This window comes from Capricornis sumatraensis, chromosome 3 (assembly GCF_032405125.1).
Source record: "Capricornis sumatraensis isolate serow.1 chromosome 3, serow.2, whole genome shotgun sequence".
Classification (NCBI taxonomy): Eukaryota; Metazoa; Chordata; class Mammalia; order Artiodactyla; family Bovidae; genus Capricornis; species Capricornis sumatraensis.
In genome coordinates, this window is record NC_091071.1 from 106272100 (window position 1) to 106292065 (window position 19966).

Consider the following 19966-nt stretch of genomic DNA (forward strand, 5'->3'; position numbering starts at 1 on the left):
GGGAGAGTGAATGGTAGATTTGTAGTAATATTAAATATTATTTTTTAGTCATAACATTATTTCATTTTTATTTATTTTTAACATTAAATATTCTTATATATGTTATATTATTCAAAATGTTGGAATGAAAATGTTAGTCACTTAGTTGTGTCCAATATTTTGCAACCCCATGGACTGTAGCCTACCAGGCTCCTTTGTCCATGAAATTCTCCAGGCAAGAGTACTGGACTGGGTAGCCATTCATTTCTCCAGGGAGTCTTTCTGACCCAGGGATCAAACCCAGGTCTCCTGCATTGCAAGCAGATTCTTTACCATCTGAGCCACCAGGATCAGTTCAGTTCAGTCACTCAGTCCTGTCTGACTCTTTGCAACCCCATGGACTGTAGCATGCCAGGCTTCCCTGTCCATCACCAACTCCCAGAGCTTGCTCAAACTCATGTCCATCAAGTCGGTGATGCCATCCAACCATCTCATTCTCTGTTGTCCCCTTCTCCTCCTGCCTTCAATCTTTCCCAGCATCAGGGTCTATTCCAATGAGTCAGTTCTTTGCATCATGTGACCAAAGTATTGGAGCTTCAGCATCAGTCCTTCCAGTGAATATTCAGGACTGATTTCCTTTAGGATTGACTGGTTTGATCTTGCATTTCAAGGGACTCTCAAGAGTCTTCTCCAACATCACAATTCAAAAGCATCAGTTCTTCAGGGCTCAGCTTTCTTTATGGTCCAACTCTCACATCCATACATGCCTGCTGGAAGAACCGTAACTTTGATTGTATGGACCTTTGTCAGCATGGTAATGTCTCTGCTTTTTAATATGCTGTCTAGGTTGGTCATAGCTTTTCTTCCAAGGAGCATGCGTCTTTTAATTTCATGGCTGCAATCACCATCTGCAGTGATTTTGGAGCCCAAGAAAATAAAGTTTGTCACTGTTTCCATTGTTTCCCCATCTATTTCCCATGAAGTGCTGGAACTGGATTTGGTGATCTTTGTTTTTTGAATGTTGACTTTTAAGCCACACTTTTTCACTGTCTTCTTTCACTTTCATCAAGGGGCTCTTTAGCTTCTCTTCACTTTCTGCCAAAAAGGTGGTATCATCTTGTGTATATTTCTCCTGGCAATCTTGATTGAAGCTTGGGCTTCATCCAGCCTGGCCTTTTGCATGAGGATTCAGTTCAGTTCAGTCGCTCAGTCGTGTCCGACTCTTTGCGACCCCATGAATTGCAGCTTTCCAGGCCTCCCTGTCCATCACCAACTCCCAGAGTTCACTCAATCTCACGTCCATCGAGTCGGTGATGCCATCCAGCCATCTCATCCTCTGTTGCCCCCTTTTCCTCCTGCCCCCAATCCCTCCCAGTATCAGAGTCTTTTCCAATGAGTCAGCTCTTCACATGAGGTGGCCAAAGTACTGGAGCTTCAACTTTAGCATCATTCCCTCCAAAGAACAGCCAGGGCTGATCTCCTTCAGAATGGACTGGCTGGATGTCCTTGCAGTCCAAGGGACTCTCAAGTCTTCTCCAACACCACAGATCAAAAGCATCAATTCTTTGGCACTCAGCTCTCTTCACAGTCCAACTCTCACATCCATACATGACCACTGGAAAAACCATAGCCTTGACTAGATGGACCTTTGTTGGCCAAGTAATGTCTCTGCTTTTGAATATGCTATCTAGGTTGGTCATAACTTTCCTTCCAAGGAGTAAGCTACATGGCTACAGTCACCATCTGCAGTGATTTTGGAGCCCCCCAAAATAAAGTCTGACACTGTTTCCACTGTTTCCCCATTTATTTCCCATGAAGTGATGGGACCAGCATGAAGATAGGAGTCCACAAATTATATCTTGCTTGTACGGAGATATTGTTGTTGTCAGATTTTTAAAGAATTGGGGCTTCCGTCATAGCTCAGTTGGTAAAGAATCCACCTGCAATGCAAGAGCTGCTGCTGCTGCTGCTAAGTCGCTTCAGTCATGTCCGACTCTGTGCAACCCCATAGATGGCAGCCCACCAGGCTCCCCCGTCCCTGGGGTTCTCCAGGCAAGAACACTGGAGTGGGTTGCCTTTTGCTTCTCCAATGCATGAAAGTGAAAAGTGAAAGTGAAGATGCTCAGTCATGTCCGACTCTTAGTGACCCCATGGACTGCAGCCCACCACGCTCCTCCATCCATGGGATTTTCCAGGCAAGAGTACTGGAGTGGATTGCCATTGCTTTCTCCGCAATGTAGGAGACCCCGGTTCAATTCCTGGGTTGGGAAGATCCACTGGAGAAGGGATAGGCTACTCACTCCAGTATTCTTGGGCTGCCCTTGTGGCTCAGCTGGTAAAAAATCTCCTGCAATGCAGGAAACCTGGGTTTGTTCCCTGGGTTGGGAAGATCTCCTGGAGAAGGGAAAGGCTACCCACTCCTGTATTCTGGCCTGGAGAATTCCATGGAGTAAGTTGGACACGACTGAGACACTTTCACTTTCCAGCTTCTTTCACCACATGCTAAATTAGCCTTATTGTTTTATTGGAATTCTCTTTCCTCTTTTACCAAAAATTCTTTGCCCAAACTCAAAATCTCAACCAATACTCAAAGTTTCTATTTTGTTGACAAGAATGTTAACTTCATTTGAAAATAGCAAAAGGGCAACTGTTGCTGTGAAACAAGCCTCTAAAAAAAGTTTTGTTTATGTTCCTTAATTATTATAAGATTTCTACAATGGTGGTGGTGTTACCCAGGTTTTTTTTTTTTTTTAGGAGAAAGCTGTGGCTTTGATATATTTAGTAACTTGCTGACTTAATGATAGAGTTAGGGTTTGAACTTATATAAAACCTCTGTTCTCCATTTCTATTGTGTTTAACCATAATATATCTACATTCGTACATAAATCTGTTCTTGAGAGTTGTGTTGCTGCTGCTTACAGATGTAGCATATATGTGACTTCTATTGCATTGCATGCCTGTCTCAGACTTTATTTTTAAAGAAATCCAAACAAGCAGTTTGTCACTTTCGTCCTCTCAAATTGAGATTCTATGCGTACTGATTTCTGTTATGATTATTATGGTTATATGTTTAAGATGAATTTAAAGTTATTAGTCATCTTCTTGATCTGATAATGATTAAAACAACTCTCCTTATGGTCCAGATAGTTTTATCCTAGAATCTTCATACCTAATCATGTAGCCAAAATAGTGATCAAATAACCAATATTATTTTGTGAGCTGTTTGCTTTAGTAAAGAGGAAGTACAAAACTATTTTAAGTAATTTCAGTTTCTGTGGTATGATATAGATATATTAGGTGTGTATATACATTTATCTTTGCATCAAATAAAATTAGTCAATGAAAAGTTAATTTGATCAGCAGGAACCATAGAGGTTTAATTTTAAATATGATCAATATACTTGTATCTATGGTGATTATTACTTGGATTTATGTATGTTTCATCATTTATACGTTAATTTCTATGATCTCATTTTAGATGTTACTCCTAATATTTAGATGTTACTGTATACAGGTAGATATATTGAGATAGATAATTCTTGATGATTTTCTCAATGTTGATTGTTACCAGATTCAGGCAGTTTATGACAGCTGATATTCTCACTACAAAATCATTGTTTGCAAATGTGTTTGTTATTTTCACAAGAAATTTTTATTTTTCTTTTTATCTTAATGATGAAAAGTAAGTTCCAGATTATCTTTCAATTGAATAATTAATACATTTAAAATTTTAAAAAGTAAGTTCCAGAGGTAAAATCTAATTTCCATTGAAGTGAAAGTCGCTGAGTCATATCCAACTCTTTGCAACCCCATGGACTGTACAGTTCATGGAATTCTCCAGGCCAGAATACTGAAGTGGGCCCCCTTTCCCTTCTCTAGGAGATCTTCCCAACCCAGGGATCCAACCCAGGTCTCCTGCACTGCAGGTGGATTCTTTAGCTGCTGAGTCACCAGGGAAGGTTTGTCAGGGAGCCCGGAAAATCCAAGGGGCCATCTTTGATTTGCTCTGACTCTTTGATTTACAGCTATTGTTCACCCATTTTTAATTTCCTGATTTAGGAGTAAACTCTTGCTATGTTTTAAGGACATCAGGATAGCAAAAGTCTAACCATGAGGGCTAAATTTTTTTAGAAGCAGAATGAGCTTTATCTCCATGTACCATAATCTTAAATAATGTGTATTTATTCTACCAGAGTAGCAAAAAAATTTAAAAACAAATATAAATCACATAAAGGCAAAGAAATCACTACTTTCCATTATGAATTCCCAGTTGGAATGACATTTCATAGAACTGAACTTTATTTCTCAAACAGGGTCCAACTATCCTGTTTATTTTCTGAAGTCATTTCAGATAAATATTCATTGAATGGCTCTGCACTGGGTACTGAGAGAAGCCCTTGAAATGCAGAAATAAGTAAAATAGTGTCTTATCTCCAAGCAATACGCTGCCTAGTATTAAATAGCAGATCATACGTAAAGAATTTTTATTACATTGTGATGGATGTCACAGTAGGAGGATATTCAAGGTATATAGAGGATATGGAATGAAGATGGAAGTATAGAACAGAGGTTGTCTGTGAATGTTTCTCAGGGGACTAAGTTGGGTTTTGAAGAACAAATACACAGTTACTAACTGAGTGGATTATAGGTGGAGAGTTTTCATGGGATTGTTTCAGCAAAACGAAGTGCTTAGGGAAGTATCGTAAGAAAGAAAAATCCACTGTTATTCCAGAACATTATTTTAAGCATGTTTTTTTCTTGCTTATCAAGTGAAACATTGCAGTAACTAGAGTGTTTATCAAATAGTACTTGCACTGGTCTAAGTTTCCAACCATCTGTGATCATTGCTAAGTATTAATGGTGGCACTAATGAAAGATACAGCAAGGAGACATCAGGTAATAAGAGGGAGACAGAAGGATAAGATGCTTGGATTATTTGCTGACTTTTTATATATCACTGTATTATATTTCGAGGCTTCCCTGGTGGCTCAGATGGTAAAGCATCTGCCTGCAATGCAGAAGACCCAGGTTTGATCCCTGGGTTGGGAAGATCCTCTGGAGAAGGGAATGGCAACCCACTCCAGTATTCTTGCCTGGAGAATCCCATGGACTGAGGAGCCTGGCGGGCTATAGTCCATGGGGTCATGAAGAGTTGGACACAACTGAGTGACTAACACACACATGTTATGGTTCACTGAAAATTTAACTTTATGTTGTTGAAAGTATAAATTCTGTGCAAGATTTAATTTTCAACACATACATATTGAGCTGGTGTCCCCACTTTGAAAATGATTATTCCCACTTTACAATCCAGAAAACTAAGGTAGAGAGGTGAAGTAATTTTTTTACACTTACTATTATAAAAGGAGAAGCCAGAATACATTTTGTTTCCAGAGCCAGTACTTAAAGAAATTGTAAAAAGGGTTTCCCTGTAGTCTAGTGGTTAAGAGTTCACCTGCCAGTGCAGGGTGCACGGGTTCAATCCCTGCTCAGGGAGGATCCCACATGCTATAGGGCAGCCAAGCCTGTGCTCTATAGCCCATGAGCCCTAGAGCCTGTGCTGCATGACAAGAGAAGCCCTACAGTGAGTAGTCAGAGCATCACAGTGAAGAGTAGCCCCCACTCGCCAGAGCTAGAGAAGGCCCTCGCGATGCTGCAAGGACCCAGCACAGCCAAAAATAAATAAATGTGTGTGTGTGTGTGTGTGTGTGTGTGTGTGTGTGTGTTTTAATTGTCAGAATGTAAGTTGATCTGGAGTTCTGAGGGAGTGAGAGAGGCAAAAAACGCGGCTGGAAGCTTGGCTTTGAATTTAGAGTGACAAAGTAAGGACCGCAGAGGTATTCTTGTGTATCTTTAAGGTGGGTAATGTATATCATGTGTAAATGATAGCTAATAAAAATGATCCAGCCAAGACAGAGAATCAGAAGGCACGGATGACAGAAATAATCATCAGTACTTCTAAGAAAGTAAGACAGGGCATCATTGCTCTTAAGACAGAAGGAAAGAGCATCACGGTATAGATACAGAGGAACTGAAGTTAGTTTCAGAGGTGGTTAATATGTCACATGTATCAGCCTTTAGTGGTGCTTTCCTTGTGCACTTCATCTTTAATTGGTCTCTGTGATACACCTGAAAGAACAACCACATATGTTTAGATGTGCTCATCTGGGAGTCTAACTACTCCCAGAAGAGAATGGGTTTGTATTTGGGAGTTTTAAGGGGGAAAGCTGTGACTGCATAGTACAAGGGAGAAAATGAGGTAATGCTCTCCTCATTTGTTTATATGGAGAATTAAACCACTTAGCACAGTATCAAGCTGAGTCCAGAAGAAAATGTAACAAGAAATACAAACTAAGCCATAGGAAGAGGAATTGGACAAAGAGAGACATGCCACCTACAATTCATCTACTTTAAAGGAAGTGAAAACCTATCTACAACAATAGTGATAGCATTACAGCTAAAGAATCTAAACATTTTCTAAGAGCTTTTACCTTTTATATACATTAACTTTTTAGATATAGCATTCTAAAGCCGAGGGATCCTTATATAATATTATTGTCCATTTAATAGACGCAAGAGCTGAGACCCATCCACAGCAATTAGCTAAGATCTGAAACATAGCTTCTAGTAGTAAGATCCAAACTTGAACTGCAGGTTTCTAATTCACAAATTACTGTTCTTTTCTCCACACGATGCTGTCTTCCATTTCAACACATTATTAAAACTATTTTTGCAAGGCCCTTATTGCATGTGAATATTGCTATCATACCTGATCCTCACCTCTCCAAACATTTTTCCTTTTATAATAATTTATTCATCCATTCTTCATGTGTTACGTTTTCAAATACTTTACTATCTTAGTTGCTCTCCTCTGCGTTGTCAGCATTTAATTGATATTTCTTTTCTAGTGTCTTATTTAGATTGTGAAGTACTTGGTCTGCAAAATATCTGTTAGATGAAGCCATCAACTTTATTTTGCCACCCAATTAATATTTATGATGTTGTAGGATAAATACTTTCTGAGTGAATATGCTATTTCCATATTAACTTACATTCTAATTACCTTACTGAAAAATTGTATCAGGGCATCTTTTTAAAATTTTCATCCTAGCTTTAATTTTTCTCATTTAGGAATATTTTCATTAAAACCTTTTAAAATCTAAAAAGTTTAGGTCAAGTGACAGTTCATCATTATTCTCAGATGGAATCAGACTGGCTATTCCAGAGGAAATTTGGTCAACAAATACAGCAATGACATTTAATGTTTTTTCCAAATTCTAGTTATTTCTTTTGGTGGATTGAATCAATTTGTAGAACTTGAAACTGATTATGTATGTGAAGTTGAAAATAAATGTTTAATGACTCAGACTTGTACTCCTGGATATAGATTTCATTAAGTTCTCATAGGGACAGATGGTAGGATGATGACAGAATTAGGCAACTGCCAGTTAAGGGGGAAATATATACATGAACTTTAAAAAGCAACTAGAACTAAAGATTTATGAATGTAAAAATTCACATGGGTGTCTTGTGACAAATCAGCTTAGTATTATTTTCCTCATCAATAGAAGAACCTGATCCATATATGCAGGAATCATTACATCATACCTACCGTGCACCTCAAACTGGAAGACACCATCGACTCCTAACCTTCTTTTATTCTCTTTTCCTTCTGCTCTTGTATAGACCGAAGTAACTTCATTTCAGTTCCCCACCACACCCCCACATCCCTGCCATCTTTAGTTCTTCTTAGTGCTAGTTTGCACTCAGGCTGGGGCTGTCTGAGCTCATCTTGCCTGTCCAGACTACAAAAGTCTTTAATTAAATGGTATTGAAGTCATTGATACAGCTTCCTTTTCAAGCAGAGCCAGTGTCCAAACACATCTAAACAGTCTCCCATTTAGCAGCTGTCATATATGCCGGCTCAATAATGTCCGACTCTTTGCGACCCCGTGGACTGTAGCCCTCCAGGCTCCTCTGTCCGTGGGATTTCCCAGGCAAGAATACTGAAATGGGTTGCTCTTTCCTTCTCCAGGGGATCTTCCCTACCCAGGGACTGAATCTACATCTTCTGCACTGCAGGCGGATTCTTTACCACTGAGCCATCTGGGAAACCCTTTTTAGCAACTGTCATCAGCTTTTAAAATATTAAATGGTAGAAAGATCCTTCTAACCACAGAAGGTAGATGAGTGGCATATTCAGGCTGTAAAATCAGCATATGTACTGCTTAACTTTCTTCTTTGGATCCTTCAGAACTGCCCCTCAAGTTTTCATAAAACCAGTTTGCAGGGGCCAGGCAAGTAACACATCCCAATGTGGTCAGTTGATTGCTAAGTCATGTCAGGGGGACAGCAGCTACCTGGGTGCAGCCAGCTGTCATGTCAGAGGACTCATCTAACATTGCCAGATTTCCCAGTTTTTCAAAGATATTATGTGTGACACTCTGGTTCTTGTATGTTAGCAACTAATGTGAATTTCCAAAACACACCCAGGGGTGGAAGCAAATCCTCCTGTAGGCCTGCCCACCAGGTTGCCACTTCTATTTTAAGGAATGTGACATGGGTCTTAGACCTTCACATTGCCCACAGTGCTACCAGTGCCATTTTTACCCTTGCTCTGAAGACACCTGAAGGTCTGGGGCTGTGTAGGAAAAAGAAGAACAAAAGGAGGTGAGAACTTACTTAAGTTATATTACGTCAGATCTTACACTTTTTGAAGAGGAAAAGTGTTAAGCAAAGAAAATCCCATTTTACTCTGAGAAACACTTTTCTGGAATAAGTTGAGGTCAAAATAATAACAGCTTAATTTTTCTTCAAGAACTGACCTTATTTCTTTGTTGAAATTGACTGTAGCACATCTTTGAGATTATCTTTGAGATAAAAATAGTTTAGCCCTTTTCTTGTTTCTTTTGCTTCCTAAAATTATGAGAGTTGTGGATATCGGCATCTTCCACAGATGCAGCAAAACTTTAACATGTAGAAACTCATGATTTTATAAATGAATGGATTTGAAACTTTTCCTTCCAAGGTAAAAGTGATATTCCCTGAATTAAACTTAGTTCCCAATCTTATAACTCTAAAGTCAGTATCAGTGACCAGTTTCTAATGTCAGTCAAAGAGAAATGTTCTGACACAGTTTTGTGGGAAAATAGAAGGAAAAAGCGGGTTAATTGGCATTTGTAAGCAAGACCTAATGCAGTTTCTGGAAAGATAAGACTACTACAAATGACCCAATAAAAATTTCTAGTTTCTTACATCATCATCCCATAAAATTATTTAAAATGTTTAATGTAAATCTTTTCAAGTATGTATATGTGTGATAACCCAGGTAGATCCCCCATGCCCAATCCCCCCACAGGATTTTTTTTTAAAGCAAATCACAGGCTTTTAAGTGCTATGCATAGTTATATGTGTGTGCTTATCTTAGTTGTACAGAATTATAATCAGAGGTTATTTCTATAACTGGATGCCCTCTTTGAGAACATGTCTTTAACGTGACCTTGGGGGGGTCTCATTTACAGGGAAGTAGGGGCTTTGTAATATTTGTGATCAATTAAAGTAATGAAAATGCCTTTGCAAGATTTATTGGGGAGACTGTCTTTTGGTGCTTTTATGTTTTTGCCTAGTAGTTGTGCTGAAGCTGAAACTCCAGTACTTTGGCCACCTGATGTGAAGAGTTGACTCATTGGAAAAGACTCTGATGCTGGGAGGGATTGGGGGCAGGAGGAGAAGGGGACGACAGAGGATGAGATGGCTGGATGGTATCACTGACTTGATGGACACAAGTCTGAGTAAACTCCGAGAGTTGGTGATGGACAGGGAGGCCTGGTGTGCTGCGATTCATGGGGTTGCAAAGAGTCGGACACAACTGAGCAACTGAGCTGAACTGAACTGTGTTTATTAGTGGCAGTTGATTTATATGTACATACAAGTGCATCTATCTGAAGACTGAGTAAATAATTAAATTTTTTTTTTTTTACCTTAAATTACATTTGCTTTTTAATTTTAATTCACATTGAATTCTGTCTTTCCCAGGCTAGGAATGTTTTTTGAGTTCTTACTTTGCCTGGAGACTCTGCTGAATTATTTACAGGTTTGAAGTTATTTAATCCTGACATTCTTTTTGTGACATAATACTACTGTCTAAGTTTTGTTAACACGTAAATTGAGCTCAGTAAATTTGATGTTTTTCAGCCAGAAAATGACAGAACCCCTATATGACTAGTTTTACATCAGATAATGTCTTTTCATTATACCCCAGTACCAAAGGGCCCGCTGAGACTTGTACTATCAGTGTAAGTGCAGTATTTGCGGTTTATAAGCTCACATCTTTAGACCCATACTCCCAGTACTCTATTACGATAACATAATCTGTGCAGTACTGTGTGTGCTTAGTCACTCAGTCGTGTCTGACTCTTGAGACCCCATGGACTGTAGCCCACCAGGCTCCTCTGTCCATGGGATTCTCCAGGCAAGAGTACTGGAGTGGGTTGCCATTACCTTCACCAGTCCAGCTCTTTAGAACCCCATAGACTATAGCCCTCCAGGCTGCTCTGTCCATGGAATTCTCCAGGCAAGAATAATGGAGTGGGTTGCCGTTCCCTTCGCCAACATAATTTACTGTTATATTAATACTGATTATATTTATTTATAACAAAAAAACCTGCTTGATGAACTTGTCACCAAAGCTAAGTTATAGGCATTTTGTTTACCACTTATTTGGTTGCAAAGGTCAAACCTGCTATTCTTATTGGTAGTGTAATTTGAGTCTCTTATCCATCAACTATCTGGAGTGATGAAGGTAATCATTACAGGTTTTACACACTCATCCTTAATGGGCATATCAACTTCAGCAATCATTTTCAAGCCTGTACAATATGTCACTACCTAAGAGAACTTTCTGTGATGAAGAAAATGCTGTATATCTGTGCTATCGAGTATAGTATCTGCTAGCTCTTATGGCTTAAGAACTTAAAATGTGGCTAGTGTGACAGAAGGGATGAATTGTAAGGTTTTATTTAATTTTAATTTAATTTGGGTAGTGGCTACCATAATGGACAGCATAACTCTAAGGGGTTATAGTTTGTATTAGATATGATTCTTATGTGTTATAAAATTCTTAGGTATTTTAAGGCAAAAGTAGAGTACTTAAATGAATTTCATCTTGAGAAACCTTATTGGAGCAAGGAACATAATTTATTAAATTCAACACCTAATATCTTGGAAGCCAATGAGAAATTGCCCTTATTCAGATACCAGAGACCTTTGAAATTAAACTTACTTCCATTTTTTTTATGTAAAAACTTACTAACCAGGAAGTTAGAAATATAATTTAACTGATGATAATGCTTCTGGATGGGTATAAAATTATAAGTTCACAAGTTGTTAGCCTTTTGGTCTATTTGCTTTTGAAGCAGTAGACAGGAAAATAAAAATTATCATTGCAGTAGGGACTTCTTGTGGCTATATTTATAAAATCGTTTTGAAACAGCAAATCCTAATCAGGAAGACTTTTTATTTTTTTGGCCACACTGTGAGGCCATGGGATCTTAGTTCCCCAACCAAGGATTGAACCTGTGCCCCTGCAGTGCAAACTTGGAGTCTTAACCCCTTGACCTTCAGAGGATTCTCAGGAAGAGAATTTAAAAAATCTCAAATAGTTTTGAACTTTAATATTTGGAATGAATCATCTAAATATATATTACTTAAAATTTTTTCTATTTTTAACAAATTCTTTTCACAGCCACTGTCAGATTAATATAGATAAATTAGCCAGTTGATTGTTTTTAAGTTGTTTTCCAGAGTTGGTACTCTAGAATAAATTATGTTATCATTGCAAATAATAGATCCAGCTAATGATAACTATGTTGCAAAAAAGTTTTATTCATTAGGAGAATTTCCAGATGTTTTATGGCTTCTGAAATTGGATGAAAACTATTTTTTCTTCATTCAGTTTATTTTTAAGATCTTTATTTTTTTTTCAGATTTTGAAAGTAGAAGTGTAAAATAATATGTTTTTCTAAAAATTAATCAAGCATAAACATAATTTCTTGGTGAAGCAAAGGATCCTGGTTTCTTCTCTCAAGGTCTCTCTTCAGCAGAATAATAATAGAACATTTTAAATAGGAATTTCTGGTAATATTCATTCTTCTCTGGGCATGCTTCTTTCTTTTTCTTTTGATTTGAGCTTTGAATTTTGCTCTGGACAGATTGAGGCACTAACACAGTTAGTTAGAATAAGCTGAAAATGTATTAAAATGAGATGAAGAGATAAGTTTTATTAGCATATTGATGGCATTGCAGCCCAAAATATCTCATGTATATGAGAATAGTCCTAGGTTTTAACTGAGAGAAGAATGAAGCAGCAGGAGTTAACAAAGCAGAATGATTATTCCTTATATGACTACCAGTTCCATCATTATGGTACTATGATCCTCTGAAATGTGAGAATCTGAGAATATATTTGTCATGTAAGATATAGTCGTAATAACTTTCATTTGGTTACGTTGTTGTTGTTACTCAAAGGGAAATTATAAAGTGTGACATCGTTGGTGAAAAGAAGATTCAATAAATCTAGATTAGAAATCTCAACCATAATGTCTGTTAGACAAGCTGTTAAGAGATGTGGGTTCTAGTTTTAGTACTAATGTTGATTAGGTTGGTCTAACCTTGAACAGGTGGCTTAGCCTCTCTTGATCAGTGGTTTTTTAAGAAATCATTTTTAAAATTAATTTATTTATTAACTTATTTTGACTACTCTGGATCTTCTTTGCTTTGCTTTGCTTGTTGTCCCCTTCTCCTCCTGCCTTCAGTCTTTCCCAGGATCAGGGTCTTTTCTGAGGAGTCGATTCTCTGCATCAGGTGGCCAAAGTATTGGAGTTTCAGCTTCAGCATCAGTCCTTCCAATGACTGTTCAGGACTGATATCCTCTAGGATGGACTGGTTGGCTCTCCTCGCAGTCCAAGGGACTCTCAAGAGTCTTCTCCAACATCACAGTTCAAAAGCATCAATTCTTCAGTGCTCAGCTTTCTTTATTGTCCAACTCTCACATCCATACATGACTACTGGAGAAACCATAACTTTGACTAGATGGACCTTTGTTGGCAAAGCTCTTTGTGCCTTAACTTTCCAGTCAATGAAAGGAAAATAATTTTTCTTTTTTTTTTTGTACATCATAAGTCTATTGGTGAATAAGAAAATTTTCTCTACCCTTCTAAGTTCTTCTGACTGGTCTAAGAATTAAATTGACATGAGACAGAGTAACAAAAGAAAATCAAACAAAAGTTTAATTACATATATACATAGGAAAGACCCTGGAAGACTGAATAACTTGCCGAAATGGTTGAAATCCTCACCTTAACTACCACCTTCAGCTAAAGACAAAAGAGGATGTTGGGGGTAGTGGTTTAGGACTTCAAAGGGCAGGAAGGCAATTCACGTGGGGATGAAAAAGCAAATGTTTGATAAACAAATGTTTGCTGGGCTGCCCAGAGACAATGGGACGTAGAGTGGATCTGAACTCCAGGCCCTGTTGGAGTTTCTCCCTTCACATCTTGCACTTGCTCTTTGCAAATATCTCTGCTGATTATTCTGTTCCAGAAATGAGCATTTTATGTGAAGTCCTTAGTTAGCTAAGGGGTTGGGGGTGGGGGTAAAGTGAAAGTCTTCTTGAGTCTTATGTTTCTTAAAAATTATTAGCCTAAATTAAGAGGCAAATTTGGTCCCCAGCATTGTGCTTATGAAGATTAAAAGAGTTAGTACATGTGAAATGCTTTAAAAAGTGACTTGCACATAAGCTCTGAATACGTGACTTATCAGTGTTATTATCATAGAAAATTTCTAGTGCCAAAACCCCTGACTTTGGAGTGAGAGGGATCTTTGTTTCAGTATCAGCTCTACCAGTTATTGTGGCCTTATTTAATCTCTTTTAATCTCATTCTACTCATTACCAAAAATGGGCAATAATCACATCTACTCATTAAATATTTGTGTGAATGAAATAAAATAATTGTAAAGCACTTGGCACAGTCCCTGGCACAGAGTAGATGTTCTGATTGTTATATTCTGATTATCTGTTGCTGCATAATAAATTGTCACAAAGTTCAGTGGCTTAGAACAGCAGTTAGTGCTTTTTGTTTTTTTTTTAAGAGCTTCTAATTATTTTTGGTTGTGCTGGGTCTTTGCTGCTGCGAGGATTTTTCTTTAGTTACAGAGAGCGAGGGCTACTCTGTGTATGGCTCAGTGGCCTCTCATTTTGTTGGTCTCTCTTGTTGCAAAGCACAGGCTCTAGGCACATGAAACTTCAGTAGTTGCAGCTCTCAGGCTCAGAAGTTGCAGCTTGTAGGCTCTCAAATTCGGGCTTAGTAGTTGTGGTACATGGGTTTAGTTGCTTTGTGGCACATGGAATCCTCCTGGACCACAGATTGAACCTGTGTCTCCTGCATTGGCAGGTGGATTGTGCCACTGGTGGTGGTGGTTTAGTCACTAAGTCGTGTCCGACTCTTGTGACCTCATGGACTGTAGCCCGCCAGGCTCCTTTGTCCATGGGATTCTCCAGGCAAGAATACTGGAGTGGGTTGCCATTTCCTTCTCCAGGGGATCTTCCTGACCCAGGAATTGAACCCAGGTCTCCTGCATTGCAGACAGATGCTTTACCGACTGAGCTATGAAGGAAGCCCAGGGAAGTCCAACAGTTAGTGTTTTATTGTCTCTAATGATTGTCTCTGGACCCAGATAGGTAGTTTTCACTCAGGGTCTTTCAGGCCGTTGCAATCAGACAGTGGCAGGGCTGCAGTCTTCTCAAAAGCTTTCTTAGTCATATGTCAAGGTGTTGATTCAGGCTCGTGGCTGGGAGCTCTCTTCCTTACAGCGTGGTATCTGAATTCCAAGAACTAGTGTCCCAAGAGGACTGGGTATACAAGCTGTATCTGCTTTTGTGACACCTTCAGAAGTCTCCTAGTGTTCCTTTGCCTGCAGTCATAACCAACCTAATTTCAAGAGGAGAGTCAAATCACCTTGCAAGAAGAACAGGTATGAAATAGGAGGTACTGATGCAGTCATTTTTAGATGATACAGTTCACCACTGCAAGCTATTATCCCTGTGCATGTATGTGAACATTTTACATAAAATGTTGGTGCCCTCCCACCCCCAATACACACAATTTATGAAGTTTTCCATCTACGTTCTTTTTCTGTAAGCTGTTTTGTCCATACCCAAAGTACCTTATTTCTGGCAAGTTGTATTGACGTTCTTCTAGCTGCCAGCTGAGACTTGTAAATCACTAGTTCTTCATCAGCGTGCCAACTGCATATTGTTTTAGGCTAATACCATGATTCTCTCACTTCGGAACCCTTTGATCACTCCTCTGTATTTATACGGGATAGGCGTATGAGGGTGAGAGGGAGGTCTTTGGGGACCATCTTAGAATTCTGCCTGCCATTAGCCCCTTGAAGAAATCTTTACTTTAGTTTTGTACTTTTCCATTTCAGAATTTTAGTTTGGTTATTTTAAAAATATTTTATATTTTTATTAATATTTCCTAGTTGAATAATAGTCATATTTTCCATTAATTCTTTGAACATATTGATAATAAGTTCATTGACTTTGCTGAATTTGGGTCCACTCAGTTTTTATTAAGTGATTTTTTTTTGTTGTTGTTGTTCTATTAATTTGGTTGCCTAGTAATTTTTGTTGAAAACTGCACATTTTTCTTTTTCTCTTTCTGCACTTCGCTGCTTGTGGGAATCTCAGTTCCCTGACCAGGAATTGAACCCATACAACAGCAGTGAAAGCCCCAAATCCTAACCACTAGGCCCCCAGGGAACTCCCTAAAACTGTAGATGTTAGATAATATACTGTAGCAGATCCAGATTCTCTTTTATATTCTTTGTTCCCCACAATGAGCAGACAATGATATTTCTGCTCAGTGATTTTATTTTTCTGTTTTTGGCCTAGATCCCTAGGTCTTGTTTCTTTGTGTGTATAATATAGCCATCAGCCAGTGATTTGTGTGGAGATTATGTTTAAATGCTCTGAACCTTATGGCTCCCACCTTCTGCCTGTCAATTTGTGTGTGGGATGAGGTACTCATTCAAAATTGCAGTCAGTGCTCAAGCCTTCCTTGGTTCTCACTTTTCACTAGGCTCTCACGTCTCTCCTGTGTGTGTGTCTGTAGTTTCCTCGTTGGCCAGGTACTGTGGGCAGAAACTTATCAGTCCTTTCTTAACTCTCTCATTTCTAGAATTTCCAGTGAAATGTTTGGTCTGTCTGTTGCTTTTCCCGGTTGGGACTACAGCCTGGGATGAGTAGAGCTGCAGATTTTCTCTGTCCATTTTCATCTAAGTCTACTACTGGTTTTACCACTTGTGTTTTTTTATTAATAGGATAATATATTTTCAAGGCAGAATGCCAGCATGTTCTTACGAAGTGTTAACAAGGCTGGCATCTCATGCTAATTCCGGTATATTTGTTACACAGTGAACACTTTTAAAATGTTATTCTAGTATGTTATTTTATATCCCCTTCTGTTGCTTTTCAAACTTTAATCAAAATGTAAGTCTACACTTTGAAAGGCCAAAGCCATGGGTTGTTTTGTCCTCCACTTGTAATGGAGTTCAACCCTTCCTGGTTTCACTGCCAGCCTGTCAATGGTAAAACTACTGTCCTGAGAGTAGTCAACTTCACAGAGACAGAAGGTAAAATGAGAGGGACAGGAGGAATGAAGAGTTTTTGTTTAATGGGTATATATGGAGTATCTTGTTTTGCAAGATGAACATTTCTAGAGATTGGATGCCCAACAGTAAGAATATAATTAACACTGTACACTCAAACTGTCACACTTAGGTTGGGGAATTTTATGCTATAAGTTTACTCAGTTAAAAATTAAAAACAGAGAAACTACCTTTCTTGCCAGCGATTTGGGAGAATGGGGAGCAGTGCACATGTGGCCAGCCTCAGGCAAAACGGCCAGTCTTTCGCTATTCTTACTTGAAGCTTCAGTCTGATTTTAAGAATAAATGTTCTCAATTTGTTTTCTGCATCAGGCTACAGGCCTGAAATGGTTGTTTTTAAAATTCTGTCTAGTTTAATTATTGTTTTTTTGTGGAGAGGAATCACTGACCTTTTCACGCCACCATAACTGGATATTACTTCCTTGACCGCTCCTTCTTAGTGTCTCCTGTGGGCTGTCACTCATGGTTTCCTCCTCCTAAATGATAGGGTCCTACAGCATAGTTCTCGGGCCTTTGCTCTCTCTCTCTCTTTTTAATGGCTTCCCTAGGATATTTTGGAGAAGGCAATGGCACCCGACTCCAGTACTCTTGCCTGGAAAATCTCATGGATGGAGGAGCCTGGTAGGCTGCAGTCTATGGGGTCACCAAGAGTCGGACACGACTGAGTGACTTCACTTTCACTTTTCACTCTCCTGCATTGGAGAAGGAAATGGTAACCCACTCCAGTATTCTTGCCTGGAGAATCCCAGGGATGGGGGAGCCTGGTGGGCTGCCATCTATGGGGTTGCACAGAGTTGGTTGGACACGACTGAAGCGACTTAGCAGCAGCAGTAGCAGCAGGATATTTTATCAAGCCTCAACATCTTAAATATTAATATGTATGCTGGTGGCTCCCAAGTTTGTAACTCCTGACCAAACTTCTTCCCTATTCTCCAGACTTGTATATCTGCCTGTCTACATAACAGCCTACTTGGATGTTTAATAGACATCTCAAACTTAACCAAACTCCTGATATGTGCTGCCAGAAACTGGCTTTTTTCTCAGTCTACCCTATCTCAGTTATTCATGTCTTTATTATTCTACCTTGTCAGGCTGATAACTTTGGGTCTGTTCTTTTGTTTGGACTGTGCCAGGTCTTAGTTGTGGCATGTGGAATGTTTTACTTGTGGCTTGTAGACTCTTTGGTTGCAGCATATGGAACCTAGTTCCCTGACGAGGGATTGAACCTGAGCTGCCTGCATTGGGAGCCAGAGTCTTAACCACTGAGTCACTGGGGAAGTCCCTTGGTTGATTCTTGACTCCTTTCTTTCATGCTATAAGGCCACCGCATCAAAATACCCTACAAATTTTGCCTTCAAAATAGGTACAGAATGTGATCCTCTTCTTAGCACCCTCACGGCTACCATCACTTTCAAGCCACCATCATCTCTATTAGTTGCTCAGTCGTGTCTTACTCTTTGCCATCCTATGGACTCTAGCCCACCAGGCTCTTCTGTTCATGGAATTCTCCAGGCAAAATACTAGAGTAGGTAGATATGCCCTTCTCCAGGGGATCTTCCTGACCCAGGGATTGAACCTGGGTCTCCTGCTTTGCAGGCAGATCCTTTACCGTCTGAACCACAAGCATCTCTACCTGAGATTATGAAGTAAGTTTCCAACTGTTTTCTGCTAATGGTCTTTTGCACCTATAATATGTTCTCAGTAGAGCATCAGAATGATCCTGTTTAACATCAGTGAGATCTTCTCACTTCTCTGCTTAGATTCTCCTAATGAAGGGTTTCTCACTGCACTCAGAGTAAGACCAAAGTCTTACCAAAATTCACTACATCCTCCAGAATCTTGCTCCTCCTTACCTTTCTAACATCATAATCTCCTCCTCTCCCTCCCTCAGCTCACTTTGCTCCCACAGACCTTCACACAGGAATCTGTCTCAGATCCATTTTACTTGTTTTCCCTTTTCCTGGAGTGGCCTCCCCTAACCACACTTCTCCTCATGCCCTAGCTTCCTTCCTTGCTTTAGGTCTTTATTCAAAATTGAGTTTCTGCATTAGGCCATCCTTGGCCACCTTGTCCAAATTTCTATGACTTCTTCCCCGTTATTTCTTTTTAAAAAAATTTTATTGATTCAGCTGTGCCAGGTCTTAGCTATGGCTTGCAGGATCTTTGATCGTCACTGTGGCAGGCAGGATATTTTAGTTGTGGCATGTGAACTCTTAGTGTCAGCATGTGGGGTCTAGTTCCCTGACCAGGGATCAAACACCAGCCCCCTTTTGGGAGTCTTAGCCACTGGACCTCCAGAGAAGTTCTGCCCCATTCTTTTTTTTTTTTTGAGTCATTTTATTATTTATTTTTGGCTTTACTGAGTCATGGTTGCTGCGCAGACTTTTCTCTAGTTGCAGCGAACAGGGGCTACGGTGATGCACAGGCTTCCCATTGCGGTGGCTTCCCTTGTTGTAGAGCACAGGCTCTAGGTTGCCTGGGCTTCAGTAGTTGTGGCGCACGGGGTTAGTAATTGGGACTCCTGTAGAGTAAAGGCGCAATAGTTGTATCACATGGGCTTAGTTGTTCTGCAGCATGTGGGATCTTCCTAGACCAAGGATTGAGCCTTTGTTTCCTACAGGTGGATTCCTTACCACTGAGCCACCAGGGAAGCCTCTGCCCTATTATTTCTGATTCTACTGTCTTGCTTTATATTTTAACCTGAGCACTTATTACTATTTTATGTACCATACATTTAATTAATTTCATTTACTGTTTCCCTTTTTAGTTGCATGAGGGCAGACTTTTTTTTCTTTTTTAGTATCTATTACTACTCATAGAACATAAAACAGTGCCCTGCACTTAAGCTTGCACTGTATAGTATGTTTAGAGTAAAAGGTGAAGATGAAGAAAAGCATGAATTTTTCAGAGTAAAAGGTCTCCCTGAGTAATAAGTAAAATGAAGGAAACGCATTCTTGGGAAATTTCAAAGCATCAGTTGTAAAGAAGATCCCAGAAGCTTTTAGAGAAAAGAAATGAAAGTCTGCAAATTAGCACATACGGTGCTAGAAGGCCATGGAGCATGGATACAAGAGAACGGGACTGTTTTACCAACGTTTTGAGGAAAAAGGAATATTAACCTAGAATTCTGTACCCAAACAGAATATTAGTCGTTTTCAGATAAACGTTGCAAACGTTGAAGATAAATGAAGAGATAAATGATGTTTCTCTTTAAAATAGTTGAGGATTTTGTTTATCAAAACAAGGATGATAACCA

At 39.3% G+C, this 19966-nt stretch overlaps 1 protein-coding gene and 1 non-coding gene across 2 annotated transcripts in view; both read left to right on the top strand.

The window, feature by feature from the left end:
* ZRANB3 (zinc finger RANBP2-type containing 3) overlaps nucleotides 1-19966 on the top strand; it is a 289988-nt gene that overhangs the window by 57462 nt on the left and 212560 nt on the right. The gene's annotated exons all lie outside the window — the stretch shown is intronic.
* On the top strand, nucleotides 4957-5028 carry TRNAC-GCA (transfer RNA cysteine (anticodon GCA)). The gene has a single exon. It is a non-coding gene; the product is annotated as a tRNA-Cys (tRNA).